General features: G+C 41.7%; 1 protein-coding gene across 3 annotated transcripts in view; it reads right to left on the reverse strand.

Moving 5' to 3' along the window:
* ENTPD4 (ectonucleoside triphosphate diphosphohydrolase 4) overlaps positions 1-14,450 on the reverse strand; it is a 62,804-nt gene that overhangs the window by 31,923 nt on the left and 16,431 nt on the right. The gene's annotated exons all lie outside the window — the stretch shown is intronic.

Here is a 14,450-nt window from a genome sequence, read left to right on the forward strand (position 1 = left end):
CTGTCTGGGAAGTCTGGTTCCTCAAGCTATTCCAGCAATGTGCGACAGCCAATGTACTCTGCATATGCATGGCTTGTTGGAAGGAAACCACTTGGCAAGTGACACTTCACAGAATTTAGGATTGGTTGTGTCAGTGTAAAATGTTCTAAGGGCTGACATTTGCTCCCTCGAAAACAGATTATGAATATTACTTACACAATTTTTTTTATGTATATATATATATATATATATATATATATATATATATATATATATATATATATACATGCATAGGCGCATTGCTGGCGGTATAGCCGTGGTGTCCCATGGTTTTCAACGGGAAGGAGCAGTGGAGGAGCGCTCCAAAGATGTTGCTGGCAGGACTTTTGGAGCGGTCCCGCGAGCACATCGCCTCAGTGTGAAAGAACTCAGGGCTTTCACACCGAAACTGCAGGGCAGGAGTTTTTCAGGTGGTATTTAGGTGCTATTTTTAGCGCTAAACCGCCTCAAAAACTCCTCAGTGTGAAAGGGGTCTAAGAATTAGCAAGTGATAAAATTAACAAGATACTATCAAGTGCAAATCAAGTGGACTCTCATTTTACATGTATTTAAATCCAAAAATGTAATAAATTGAAATGTATCTGTATTTGAAAAAAAAAAAATAAATAAATGGACTTGTCATGATGAATAAATACAAACAAAACCACAAGTTATTACATGTTTGTTCTTGGCTATACATTACCAAAGGATATGCAACCTTTTTGTAGGTCTGCAAACCCTGCATCTGGAATAATTGACATCTAACTATGAAGACAACCATACATGTAGCATTTTTCAGTCAATTCAAAACACTTTTCACCCAATGGGAAATGCGCATATGACTGCAAGTAACTGACAAACACCAGGGGACATATTTATAAAAGAGAGAGAGAGAATGCGACTTTCAAACATTCTCTGTCATTCAAACCACATGCACCTGCAAAATTCGATTGCAGTAAATGTTTTGTGAATGCCAGATTCACAGCTTATGAGTACACCCCCAAGTAAATCTACCATCAACGACTTTGATGGACCACAATAATTCACTCAAGTGTAGCGTTAAACTGGGGAATAAGTTAAAAGGGTTGTAAACCTTCATGTTTTTTCACCATCATGCATCCTATCAATTTAAACTTTTTATTTTTTCACTGTCCTTTTAAATGTATTTTTTTATCACTTTTATTGCTGTCACAAGGAATGTAAACATCCCTTGTGACAGTAATAGGCAATGACAGGTACTCTTTATGGAGGCATCTGGAGTCTACAATATCCCAAACCGCTCCTCTGCACTTGAAAGTATTCAAAAAACTTTAAAGATCTGCGTTTTTTTTAATACTTTCTTTTTAAAACTGGCACCTTTAGGATGCCAGTAATCATGACATCACTTTCAAGTTACTAGATCCGAGATGAGAAAACAAAACCGATCTGGCTTTGTTCGGGTCTTTGGCCAGCCGACGGTTAGTCGCTCGGGCCTCCTGGTGGGACAGGAGACCCGGGTGGAGAGGTGGAAGGAGGGGGAGGGGGGGATGTCCCCTCCCGCTGCTTGTAATACCAGCCCAGCGGATGTTATAAGAAAGCTGACCGTCAGCTCTAAAGAACGGTACCGGGGTGATGCCTGCAAAGTGTTTTTACAGTACTGAAGCTTTCATTTAAATTTTTAAATTGCTGCATTTGTAAATTCCAAAAGCCAATATAAAGGAATAGTAGTGGTAAAAAAAAAAAGCACTTGTGAGTTTAACCAATCCCTTTTTTTTTTGCCAATAGGTGTCCCTCATTCCCATTTCAGAAAGTTGGGCGGTATGAATGTGGGTCACCATATTTACTCATTACTAATGCAGGCTCTGCTTTCCGGAGGATGCCGTTTTTTCTTGTTCATCCTCTTTCTTTCTGTGCCAGCCAATTAAAAAAAAAAATATATATATACACAGAACAGGCATTCTGTAATCTCCAATAAAATGCCCTTATTAGGCAGAGACCATGTAAGATTTACCTAGGCATGAGTGGCATCCTCCACACACATTTCTGGCAAGATGGATATTTAAAAAAAAAAATTAAATTTTTCAAAACATCTGATAAATTACCGGCCCCCAGTTTACTTACCTGAGCCCTAGAAAGTCTTGCATCGATAACGCGCTGGATCTCGACTCCTCATTGAACAGATTGATAGCAGCTTAGCCATTGGCTCGCGCTGCCGTAAATCAAATCCAATGACGCGGGTGTTGGGGCCGAGTCTGGCATTCGTGTCTAAGGACACAAATGCTGGAATTGGGAGCACGCCCGCAAGGCAACCCAGTTGGGAAAGCGCTTCCCAGAGGGGGTTATCTGATGAAGGGAGGAGCTGAGACAGCCGCCGAGGGACTCCAGAAGACATGGTTAGGGGCAACTTTGTATAGGTCAGAAGGTCACCAATGTAAAAAAAAAAAAAAAAAAAAAAAGAGAGCAGAAAAAAAAACACTTGTAATCTGCACAAAAAGAAGCTCATGTATTTGAGCTTCAGATGACATAACGCTCAGATGTGAACAGGTGCCAATGAAATAAATGGGATTTTGCTTGTTAGGCATTTTTTCGGGCGTTTTAGGAGCTGAAAAAGCTTAGGTGTGAATGCAGTTTCAATGGAAATGGGATGTAGAGGATTGTAAAGGAGATTAGTAAGAAAAAAAAAAAAGGGGGGGGGGGGGAAGAAAAAGGAGGAGGTGAGATACAGTAAGTAGTGGTGTCAGGGGAAGGGGCTTAGGAAAATGTCCATGGTGGGTTATTTGGTCTTGTTCCCAAAAGTATGGCAATTACTGTGTTCACCTCCAACCTGCACATAAATGGTAGGCATTCTTGTACGCTCTAGCTTATATTGTTGGAGTCTGAGTGGAAGGTATGAGGCATAAAGGACTCAATACTTTTCAAAAAGTGGATAGTATAGTTCTGTGAGTTTTTTATTAAACATTATCTGAAAAACGACTGGGTTGTTGGGGTCTTCCATGCCCGAGTAATCACACTTTTTGCAGCTGTGAGCATATGCATTATAAATTTAAAATTGAGTGACTTTACAGACCTCAGGCTTTTTTTTTTTTTTTTTTTTTAAAGGAGTTGTAAAGGTTTGATTTTTATTTTATAAATAGGTTCATTTAAGCTAGTGCATTGTTGGTTCACTTACCTTTTCCTTCAATTTCCCTTCTAAATGTTTTTTTTCTTTGTCTGAATTTCTCACTTCCTGTTTCTCCTCGGTAAACTTGCCCCCATCATCCGAGCTGTTCTGGCCGGGGGTTAGTCAGCCAGAACAGCTTACTGAGGAGGAACAGGAAGTGAGAAATTCAGACAAAGAAAAAAAAAATTTAGAAGGGAAATCGAAGAAAAGGGTAAGTGAACCAACAATGCAATAGCTTAAAGCGGGGGTTCACCCAAAAATATTTTTTTTAATATTACACACATTAGAACCAGCATAGTAAGGGCATTTACTTTCGGCGTTTTTTTTTTTAATTTTTTCTCTGTACATACCTTTATATTCTGTTTTTGTCCAGGGCTTCCGGGTTCCGATGACTGCGGGACTTGGCGTTCCTACCATTCGGTTCGATGATTGACGGCTTGTGAAACAGGTCCCCTGTCGCACAACACGCATCACCAGATGTCGGGAAATAGCCGAGCTGCAAGACGGCACTATACGGCGCCTGCGCAGTCAGCTCTACACGGCGGGCGCAGGCGCCGTATAGTGCCGACTCGCAGCTCGGCTATTTCCGGAAATCTGGTAATGCGCGTTGTGCGACAGGTCACCTGTTTCACAAGCCATCAATCATCAAACCGTAGGATAGGAACGCCCAGTCCCGCAGTCATCAGAACCCTGAGGCAGGGATAGGAACGCCCAGTCCCGGAGTCATCAGAACGCGGAAGCCATGGACCAAATCTGAATATAAAAGGTAAGTACGGAAAAAAAAATTAAAAAAAAATGCCAAAAGTATATGCCCTTACTATGCTTAGTCTAATGTTAAAAAATCGTTTTTAGGGTGAACCTCCACTTTAAAAGGAACCCATTTAGAAAATAAAAAACAAACCTTTACAATCCTTTTAAGGGCCTTGTAGGGTTGCTTGCAGAAAGGGGTGCCAGTAACTGAGTAACAAAGCGGATAGAATTAGGTCTAGAAACTTTGGGCAGTACCACCATATGTGTATAAATGACGCCTCTGTAGAGCAGTCTATAAACATTGAGAGGATAACTGGGAATGGACAGAGATCTTTAAAAAAAAAAAAAAAATACCTACACACCAATGTAAAACCCAAGGGTAAGTTTCTGCCTATTCTTTTTTTAAAGAAACTTAAAAATAAATATTATAGACCTGTAGCTGCTAAAAACAGACTATAGCTTTCATTTCCACACAATATAGCATATGCAATTCTCAAGAATAGCATAAATAAGTTGTGGTACTCTAGAGCCCCATTACATCCTCCAGGCTGCCTTTGGGCACATCAGTGGAGAAGTCGGATGTAGGACATGTAAGCCTGCACAAGCGATTACTTCTGGATCCCTGTGTATGTCACCAGGGAGCAGAGCGAGCTAATATAGAAAACAGTCATGTGTGTCTGTAAAACACAAAGCAGTTACTGGTTTCCTTCATGTATATAGCAGACATAATATATTCCACCATTCATTGCTATAGCTCTAAAACACATAATCTAAGGTAGGAAAACAATTAGGATGTCTTTTCAAACCTCTCCAGGTGCTTGTAACTCAAAAGAGTACTTGGATGACAGCCGATTATAGGATTCTAAGGCCGGGTTCACACTGGTACTACACGACACTCGTACTACTTTGGATCAGACTTTGCCCTGCGACTTGAAGTCCAACTTCAATGAACAGAGATCCGACTTTGATCCCCGATAATACCAGGCACTGTGTCTGGTATGAATCTTGAGGGGGAACTCCACACCAAATAAATAATAAAAAATAAAATAATAATAATAAAAAAAAAAAAAAAAACGGCATGGGCGTACCCTTTGGTCTGGTATGGATTTTAAGGGGAACCCCCCTATGCCGTAAAAACGCCATAGGGGTACCCCCATAATTCATACCAGACCGAAGGGCCTGGTATACTCTTAGAGGGGGAACCCATGCCGTTTAAAAAAAAAAAAAAAAAATTGGTGTGGAGTAAGTTCCCCCTCAAGATCATCAGAGCACAAGTCGCATGCCAAATGGGATCAGGCAAGACGGCATTCCGACTTTGATCCGACCTCAATGATATTCAATGGACTGAAGTAGGATCAAAGTCGGACCAAACTAGTGAAAAGAGAGCATTTTCATAGTCGGACCATTTAAGACGCTCCCCTAGGGAAACATTGATTTTTCACACGTCATGCGACATGTCGGAGCGTTTGTCGACAATCGTAAACCAAGCCTCAGGCATGAGATCATGTAATCATAGGTCTATGCATGGCCTAAAATGCACTCATATACACGGACTTAGTCCAGTTAATGTTGATTTCCATTTTTATCTAGAGTGTAAACCTTGGGAGTATAGTCTACCTGCTTATGTCTTCAGCTTTTAATCCAGGCAACGATGTAGTGCACCAGCTCACCAAACCCAATTGTCTTGTTGAGTTATAAACAAACACACCCACTGCAGGCTTGCTCTTACTTTTCTGGTGGTATGGCCCTTTTTAAAAAAAAAGAAGAAAAAGAAAAGAAGAAGCCTGCTCCAGATTTACAAATCCCATGCTGCCAGTTTTGGTAGCTTTACCGACATGTGCGGCAGATTCAGATAGTTCTTATTGTGGTGCTTTTACTGCACCAAATGCATAAATAATTACCTCCAGTTGATAGATAACTAAACTGGAGGTACAACGTAATTAGGGCCAACTTGAATCTGGTGTTCAGAGACAGGTAGAGTGCAGGTGGCATATTTGCCATCACTACCTCTTCCCCTCTCTACCGGTCACCAGCTGTTGGGCACCTTTCAGATGGAGCGGAATCCGTCAAGCGGATCTGCCTGCTCAGTGGGGGGATCTCTCCGCTGAGTAGGCGGATGACAGGTCTGTGTCCACTCCACTATGCAGAGAGGACACAGCCCGCTGTTTTCTATTGGGCGGTCGCATGGAAAAAAGAACTACCTGCACATTTCCACCCGACTGTCATCCAATCCGCTGGATGGCTGGGGAACGTATCCCCATCAGTCTGTTTTTAGCAGACCAGATCAGATGCCGGCAGGTGTCAGCGGACACATTTCCGCTGACATCCCCGTGCTCCATAGAGAACAATGGGTGGTTCGATCGGGTCTGCCTGAAAAACGGACAGGAAGACCCATTTGGTCTGCTGGTGTGAAAGGGGCCTTAGAGACAGTGGGTGGAGCCTCTTGGGAAAGCAGAGACAGTAGTTCCCCATCATATCCGATCTCTCCTTGTGACTGACAGAAGGCAGTGGGCAGATTCTATAGCCAATAGAAGGCCGTCTGACACAAGGGGAGCATATCTAATCCTGGAATGTTTTACCCCCTTAATGACCAAAGCATTTTTTTAAATTTGGCACTGCGTCGCTTTAACTGACAATTGTGCGGTCGTGCGATGCTGTACCCAAACAAAATTGATGTCCTTTTTTTCCCCCTCACAAATAAAGCTTTCTTTTGGTGGCATTTGATCACTCCTGTGGTTTTTATTTTTTGCGCTATAAAAAAAATAAATAAAAAAAAGTGTGACAATTTAAAAAAATATATATATTTTTTTTTATATTTTGCTATAATAGCCCACATTTAATAAAAAAATGTCTTCATCAGTTTAGGCCGATATGTATTCTTCTACATATTTTTGGTGAAAAATGATTTGCAATAAGCGTATATTGATTGGTTTGCTCGAAAAATTATAGCCTCTACAAAATAGGGAAAAGATGGCATTTTTGCTATTATTTTTTACTAGTAATGGCGGTGATCTGCAACATTGCGGCGGACAGATCGGACACTTTTGACACTTTTTTGGGACCACTGATTACTGTGTAAATGTCACTGGCAGAGAAGGGGTTAACACTAGGGGCGATCAAGGGGTTAACTGTGATCCCTATGAGTGTTTCTAACTGTGGGGGGGGGGGGCTTACTGGGACATGACAGATCTCTGCTCCTGACCACTAGGAACAGTAGATCCCCGTCATGTAACCTGTCAAAACTAGGAAATGCCTTGTTTACATTGGCTTTTCCCCGTTCTGCCTGTGTATAAAGCAATCGCGGGCCGCCGGAGGATACCAAGTCCTCCTGACCCGCAGGCACGCTCTGGCGGCCCGCGCCTGCATCTGAGCCATGCAGAAGAGCCAGGGCGGCCTATCTTAAAGTGGTTAATAGTCTAAGCTTTCCAACAAAAGCTGCAGAGGATTGAGACAGAACATTGACCACTGACAGGGGTGCTCACAATGATCAACTTTTATTCATTTAATGTAAAACCTTTATGCCAAAAAAAAAAAAAGAAGCTTTGGAAAGCTTGTTCAAAACAACAGGACTTACTGGCTCAATCACCAGATGAAAAGGAAGGAATGTAAAAAGTAAATAGGAAAAACGAATGCAGCCATCATATCCAAGAACTGGTAAGCTGCAATATAATAAAGGTTTGCTTTCAGGTTTAATAATGCTTTAAGTAACATTCCAGAGTGCAGATTCCTGACATTGCAGTTGTGCCAGAGGAAAGAGTCAGTTACACTATTAGGAAAACATTAGGCTCAGCTATCTAGAGAGGTGCGTGTAATGGGGCCTCCAGGGTCACCTGTCAGGGATGTGAGGGCTTTAGGATTCCTCAGGGCTAGTCAGGCATGTGTGTGGAATGTACAAAGATGAAAGACTATTCTCCCCAGAGATCACTACCTGTGCCGATTTCATACACAGGCCTCTATACTCAGGCCACTCACCCTTTACACCTTCCCTGCGGGGACTGGCGAGGGGCAGCCTAGACAACTGCGGAGACTGCAGCAGGCAGAGGATCATCCTCTAATTACTCAAAGTTCCTATACAGGGAGACGTGCTAAAACTGCCTTTAAGGCACAGACCTGCAAAATAAGAGCCATAGAGGTGATGTCAGGGAGAAAGATAGCATCAATGGGCCTTCCAGCTTGGCAGCAGCGAAGCAAAAAAACACCCCCAGCTAGATTGGTTTACCACTGACCCTGGCAGATGTCTGCAATCGGTGCTTGGCAATTCTCCAAACCATGACTATATTATATGTGATCATGTCTGTAGTAATTAAAGGGCCAAAAAGAATGCATCTGCCTCTGTATTAGTGGCTAATTTTTTTTTTTAAAACAATAAAGAGATTAATATATATATATATATATATATATATATATATATATATATATATATATATATATATATATATATATATATATATATATATATATATATATATAAATAATTTATTTATTATATATACACTCATACACACACACACACAGTAGAAGCCCAGTGTTCTAAAAGCATGTGATGTTCAGGGTTACAGAAGGAAACAGAAGATATGGCTGTGATTTCCCAGAATTCAGCTTGATACATCTTCCCTTGTAGAAGGGCTTTCCATGTACCACAAGTGTAAACTGCTTGTTCAGTCTAGGTAGTAGTTCTAGGTAGTAGTAACAGCAGTTTTACTAACCTGACCTTACACTCCCTAGACAAACAATGCTCTTGGCGGTGGACTATCCCTTGGCATCTCAAAGCCGAATCCAGGTTATGGGACCTACATCAGTCTTGAGGATATCGGAGGACCTTAGACCAGTGTTTCCCAACTCCAGTCCTCAAGGCACACCAACAGGTCATGTTTTCAGGCTTTTCATTATTTTGCACAGGTGATTTGATCAGTTTCACTGCCTTAGTAATTACCACAGCCGTTTCATCTGAGGGAAATCCTGAAAACATGACCTGTTGGTGTCCCCCGAGGACTGGAGTTGAAAAACACTGCCTTAGACCACTAAAGTGTAGGGAAGAAGAGGCTGCAGGAACTCGGGTAAGTAAACCTGACTTCCCCAGTGCCCTAGGCATTAACAAGCAGTTAACCCTTAAAGTGTAGTCCTGCCTGCAAGGGGAGACTTATGCCTGGTACACACTATCAGTTTTGTTTTGCTCAACTCAGCAGGCTGAATGAAAACAAAAACAAAAAACGAAAAAACTGGAGGAACTTGGGAGGAGCATGCTGTACTAACAATCCGATGTCAGTATGGCAATCGCTCGGCTGAGCCATGGTCTTCTGACAAGGGGACTTCTAAATTTTTTTTTTTCTTTGTCTGAATTTCTCACTTCCCGTTTCTCCTCAGTAAGCTTGCCCCCATCATCTGGCTGGGGGTTAGTCAGCCAGAACAGCTTACTGAGGAGGAACAGGAAGTGAGAAATTCAGACAAAGAAAAAAAACATTTAGAAATCGAAGGAAAAGATAAGGGAACCAACAATGCACTAGCTTAAAGGAACCTTTACAACCCCTTTAAAAGGCTGCTTTAAATTTCCCAGCTTGCGTAAACTTACTCGAAAAAAAAAACAAAAAAAAAAAAAACACTTTATTTTGCCCATACTGCACGTTTTGTTTTTTTCTTAAATCTTGTGGTACTTCATATAAATCACTTAGCTGCAGGGCTAAAGATATGGCGAATGCCTGGGGGTGCCAAGCACAATCTACAAGCTCCATACAATTTAACATTGATGTGATTCACAGCAAGCAGATAGTCATGCAATATGCAGCATAACAGCTTTGCTTTTATGTTTTCTTATTTCATTTGCAGTACAACCTACTGCACGGTCTACAGACACAAAAACACAAGATATAGGCAGGAAACTGAAAACAAACCAGTCTAGCACTTCTACTCAGTGGAGAAGAGCACACAAAATTCAGGTATTACTGCCATCTTGTGGTAAACAGACAGTATTGCAAATGTCTGATTAACCATGTAAGTATATGGCAGTTGTATTTTTCTTGGAAACCAAGGCATAGGAGGTTTTTACGAAAGGCAAATCCACTTTGCACTTCCAAGTGGACTGTAAATCCGAGGGGGACATTCAAGGAAAATAAACAGAATTTTAGCTTGCACATGATTGGATGATACAAAATCGGCAGAGCTTCCCCCTCATTTCAGATCTACCGCTGAGATTTACAGAAACTGCACTTTCAAGTGCACTTGTAGTGCAAAGTAGATTTGCCTTTCTTAAATAAGAGCAACATGGAAGCTGCCATTGTTCACTTTAACCCTGAAAGTGCTGTCTGCCTGAGCCAATGACGAGCACAACTATACAGATCCAAAGTTCTGACGTCTCTCTGACTTTACTTGCTGCATGCTTGTTCCGAGTCAGTGACTAAAAGAGTTGCAGTCACCAGCAGCCTGACAGGTAAGATTTTCAGTAGGAGGTCAGTAATGGCCTCATCCGTGTTTGCCTTGGTAAAGGTTTCCTTTAAGACAGGATATAGATTTATATTCATTATATATATATATATATATATATATATATATAAAACTGTATGTAAAACTCCTAGTAAAAGGCTATTGCCATCTCGCTTACCAATATTCTACCCTAGGCTGACTACACCAGCAATGCAGCCATATGCCGCGTACACACGATCGGACATTCCGAAAACAAAACTGTGGATACATTTCCGACGGATGTTCGCTCAAACACGTCTTGTATACACACGGTCGCACAAATGCTGTCGGGAAATTGCGAACGTCAAGAACGCGGTGAACAGAAGTTCCATAGCAAGTGCACCACCCTTTAGGCTCCTTCTGCTAATCTCGTGTTAGTAGAAGTTTGATGAGAGACGATTCACGTTTTTCAGTTTCTTGCTTTTCAGTCCGTTACATCGTGACGAATGTGCCATCTCCATTTGGAACGCTAGTTTTACCAGACCGATCGCTTTGTCTCGTACTTGATTTAGCGCACGCTCGGAATTTACAAGAACGGATTTTGTTGTCGTAAAATTTGAGAACCAGCTCTCAAAAATTTTTGTTGTCGGAAATTCCGAAAGAAAATGTCCGATGGGGCCTACATACAGTTGGAATTTCCAACCAAAAGCTCCCATCGAACATTTGTTGTCGGAAATTCCAAGCATGTGTACGCGGCATTACTGCTATGCCGCGTACACGTGACCATTTTTAATGGTCTAGAAAAAACTACATTTTTTTCTGACGTGATTGTCAAGCCTGACTTGCATACACACAATCGTGAAAAAAAAAAAATGCTCAAGCAAAGCGCGGTGACGTACAACACATATGACAGCACTATAAAGGGGAAGTTCCATTCGGATGGCGTCACCCTTGGCACAGCAAATGGCACCACAACAAACCACACACAGCAGGTGCATTGCCATGCATTGTGGCAACGCATGCCAAATCTTGCATTTTAGCGCACACTTTGCCACAACCCACACGCAAGTGTGAATGGGCTCTTAGGTTTACTTGGGCATAGTCCCAGACCACACCAAGGTAACCCTTGGTTCCGCAGTCATACTATAACCCCCCGCCCCCCCCCCCCCCCCAATTAAAAAAAAGGGGGTTAATTTACTAAAGGCAAATATACTGTGCACTGCAAGTACACTTGCTCCGGAGGTTAGTAAATGAGGTAAAGCTTCACTTTTGCAAAGAATAGCCAAATCACATGCAAGGACAATAAAACAAAACAACATAATTTTTGCTTGCACATGATTGGATGATTAAAATCTGCAGAGCTTCCCCTTAGATCTAGAGCAACTTTCAGTGCACAGTATATTTGCCTTTAGTAAATGACAGGGAACAGACGATCAGGGTCAGTCTCACTAGGAAGAACGGGGAAAGGTTTGTTTACACTTACCTCTCCCCGTTGTTCATCTCTCTAAACCCGATCGCGGGACACCGGCGGTGACCGGGTCTGCGTTTCCCACGGGGGATGGTCATGGAGCTGAGGACCGGGTCGCTAGCGCGATGGCGGCGGCGGTGCGCTGCGCAACCCACGGCTGAGCTCTTGAAGAGAGAGTACATGTACGCCCTTGTGCCCAGCCGTGCTATTCTGCAGACGTATATATCTGCGTGCGGCGGTCCTTAAGCGGTTAACTGAGCTGGCTACAGGATGAGCGCACACAAAACTGTTATTTCAGATCTGGGTAGATGCAAGTGGGTTTAAGAACTAACTATCCAAAACTGATTTTTCTGCTTTGGCCGAGCACTGGCGAGTTTTAAAATGCAGGTCCCCTTTTAATATCTCTCCAGTCTCCAGTTCTGAAAATTCCCTGCACTGGTTTTGTCTTTACCTCCCCATCAAGGCTATGATGGTGTCACTCTCTTGTAGCTGCACTCCTTAATTAATTATTTATTCTAAATGATTGAAAAATCATTGCAATTTTTATTAAGCTATTTTTCAGTTCTGTCGGGGCGTCATCAGCCAGGTGAACTGAACTCTCATCCCCAGGGTTCTCAGCTCCAATTCTTTGCTTCTGGATCCTGTAGAATGCAAAAAGGAGTGAGGAATGAATGGCGGGGAAATCTTTGATACCTGTATGTATGAACCTTTAAAACTGCCCAGTGGAGTGACTGGTTACTAAAAAGTGATTATGTCCAAATTTTTTATTTCTAAAATAATAGACAATGAGATTGCACAAAGTGGCCATGAACCTTCTCTTCTGGGGTCCCCTGCTGGTGCTTTTGGCTCCTCTTAGGCGTGTACCAAAATTGCTGTGGGATCACACATGTGGACTCACTCCTGAGCTAGTCTGGTTGCACCCATAGAGCGGCTTGGCCCCGTTTCCTCCTCACAGGATTTGATCGACAACAGCAAGAGCCAATAGCTCCCACTACCGCCTCTCTGGCAAAGCTGAGCATGAAGAGGAACTTTATCTTTCAGCATGACAATGACCCAAAGCATACATCCAAATCAACAAAGGAATGGCTTCACCAGAAGAAGATTCAAGTTCTGGAATGGCCCAGCCAGAGCCCAGACCTGAATCCCATTGAAAATCTGTGGGGTGATCCGAAGAGGGCTATACACAGGGATGCCCTTGCAATCTGACAGATTTGGAGTGTTTTTGCAAAAAAAAAAAAAAAAAAGGAGTGGGCAAATATTGCCAAGTCCTTGTTGGTCGCAGAGTAACACGATGGAATGGTGCTTGTATTACCAATATTATTATGTAGTAATGTTTGTTCACACTGGATTGTACGATGTGGAATGTTTATGTTTATTGTTCTGTGGATCGACCTGCCCAGTGTCGGGCGCTCGGTTCATTTATTCTTTTACTAGCTGTCGAAAATTGTTCTTCACAATAAAATCTTATTGAACACAAATATTGCCAAGTCAAGATGTGCCATGCTGATAGACTTATACCCAAAAAGTGTGAGTGCTGTAATAAAATAAAAAGGTGCTTCAATAAAGTATTAGTTTAAAGGGTGTGCACACTTATGTAACCATATTATTATTATTTTTTTTTTACTTCCCTCCACCTAAAAGATTTCAGTTTGTTGTACAGTTTATAGGTCACATTAAAAAGGTGGAAAAAGTTCTGAAATAATTTATCTTTGTCTCATGTTTTACATCACAGAAACCTGACATTTTATATCCACTGTGGAATATTTATAAAACATACATAGTTAGGTAAAAAAAAAAAAAAAAAAAAGACAAAGTCCATCCAGTTCAACCATAAAATAAAAAAAATAAAATATCGTAAATCCCATATACCCAATTCTATACCCAATGTTGATCCAGAAGAAGGCGAAAAACCCCAGCAGAACACGATCCAATTTGCTACAGCAGGGGAATAAAATCCTTCTTGATCCCCCGAGAGGCAATCAGATTTTCCCTGGATCAACTTTACCTATAAACGTTAGTAGCCAGTTATATTCTGTACATTTAGGAAAGAATCCAGGCCTTTCTTAAAGCAATCTACTGAACTGGCCAGAACCACCTCTGGAGGGAGTCTGTTCCACAATTTCACAGCTCTTACTGTGAAGAAACCTTTCTGTATTTGGAGGTGAAATCTCTTTTCCTCTAGATGTAAAGAGTGCCCCCTTGTCCTTTGTGTTGACCGTAAAGTGAATAACTCAATACCAAGTTCACTGTATGGACCTCTTATATATTTGTACATGTTTATCATATCCCCCCTTATTCTCCTCTTCTCAAGAGTGAATAAATTCAGTTCCTCTAATCTTTCCTCATAGCTGAGCTCCTCCATGCCTCTTATCAGTTTGGTTGCCCTTCTCTGCACTTTCTCCAGTTCTCCGATATCCTTCTTGAGAACTGGTGCCCAAAACTGAACTGCATATTCCAGATGAGGTCTTACTAATGATTTGTACAGGGGCAAAATGATATCTCTGTCTCTGGAGTCCATACCTCTCTTAATACAAGAAAGGACTTTGCTCGCTTTGGAAACCGCAGCTTGGCATTGCATGTTATTATTGAGCTTATGATCTACTAAAAAAAAAAACAAAAAAAAAACATTATTTTGTAAAGTTCTACATACACTGATGATGCAATATCCTACCTATTACT

The sequence above is a fragment of the Rana temporaria genome, chromosome 3, assembly GCF_905171775.1.
Source record: "Rana temporaria chromosome 3, aRanTem1.1, whole genome shotgun sequence".
NCBI lineage: Eukaryota > Metazoa > Chordata > Amphibia > Anura > Ranidae > Rana > Rana temporaria.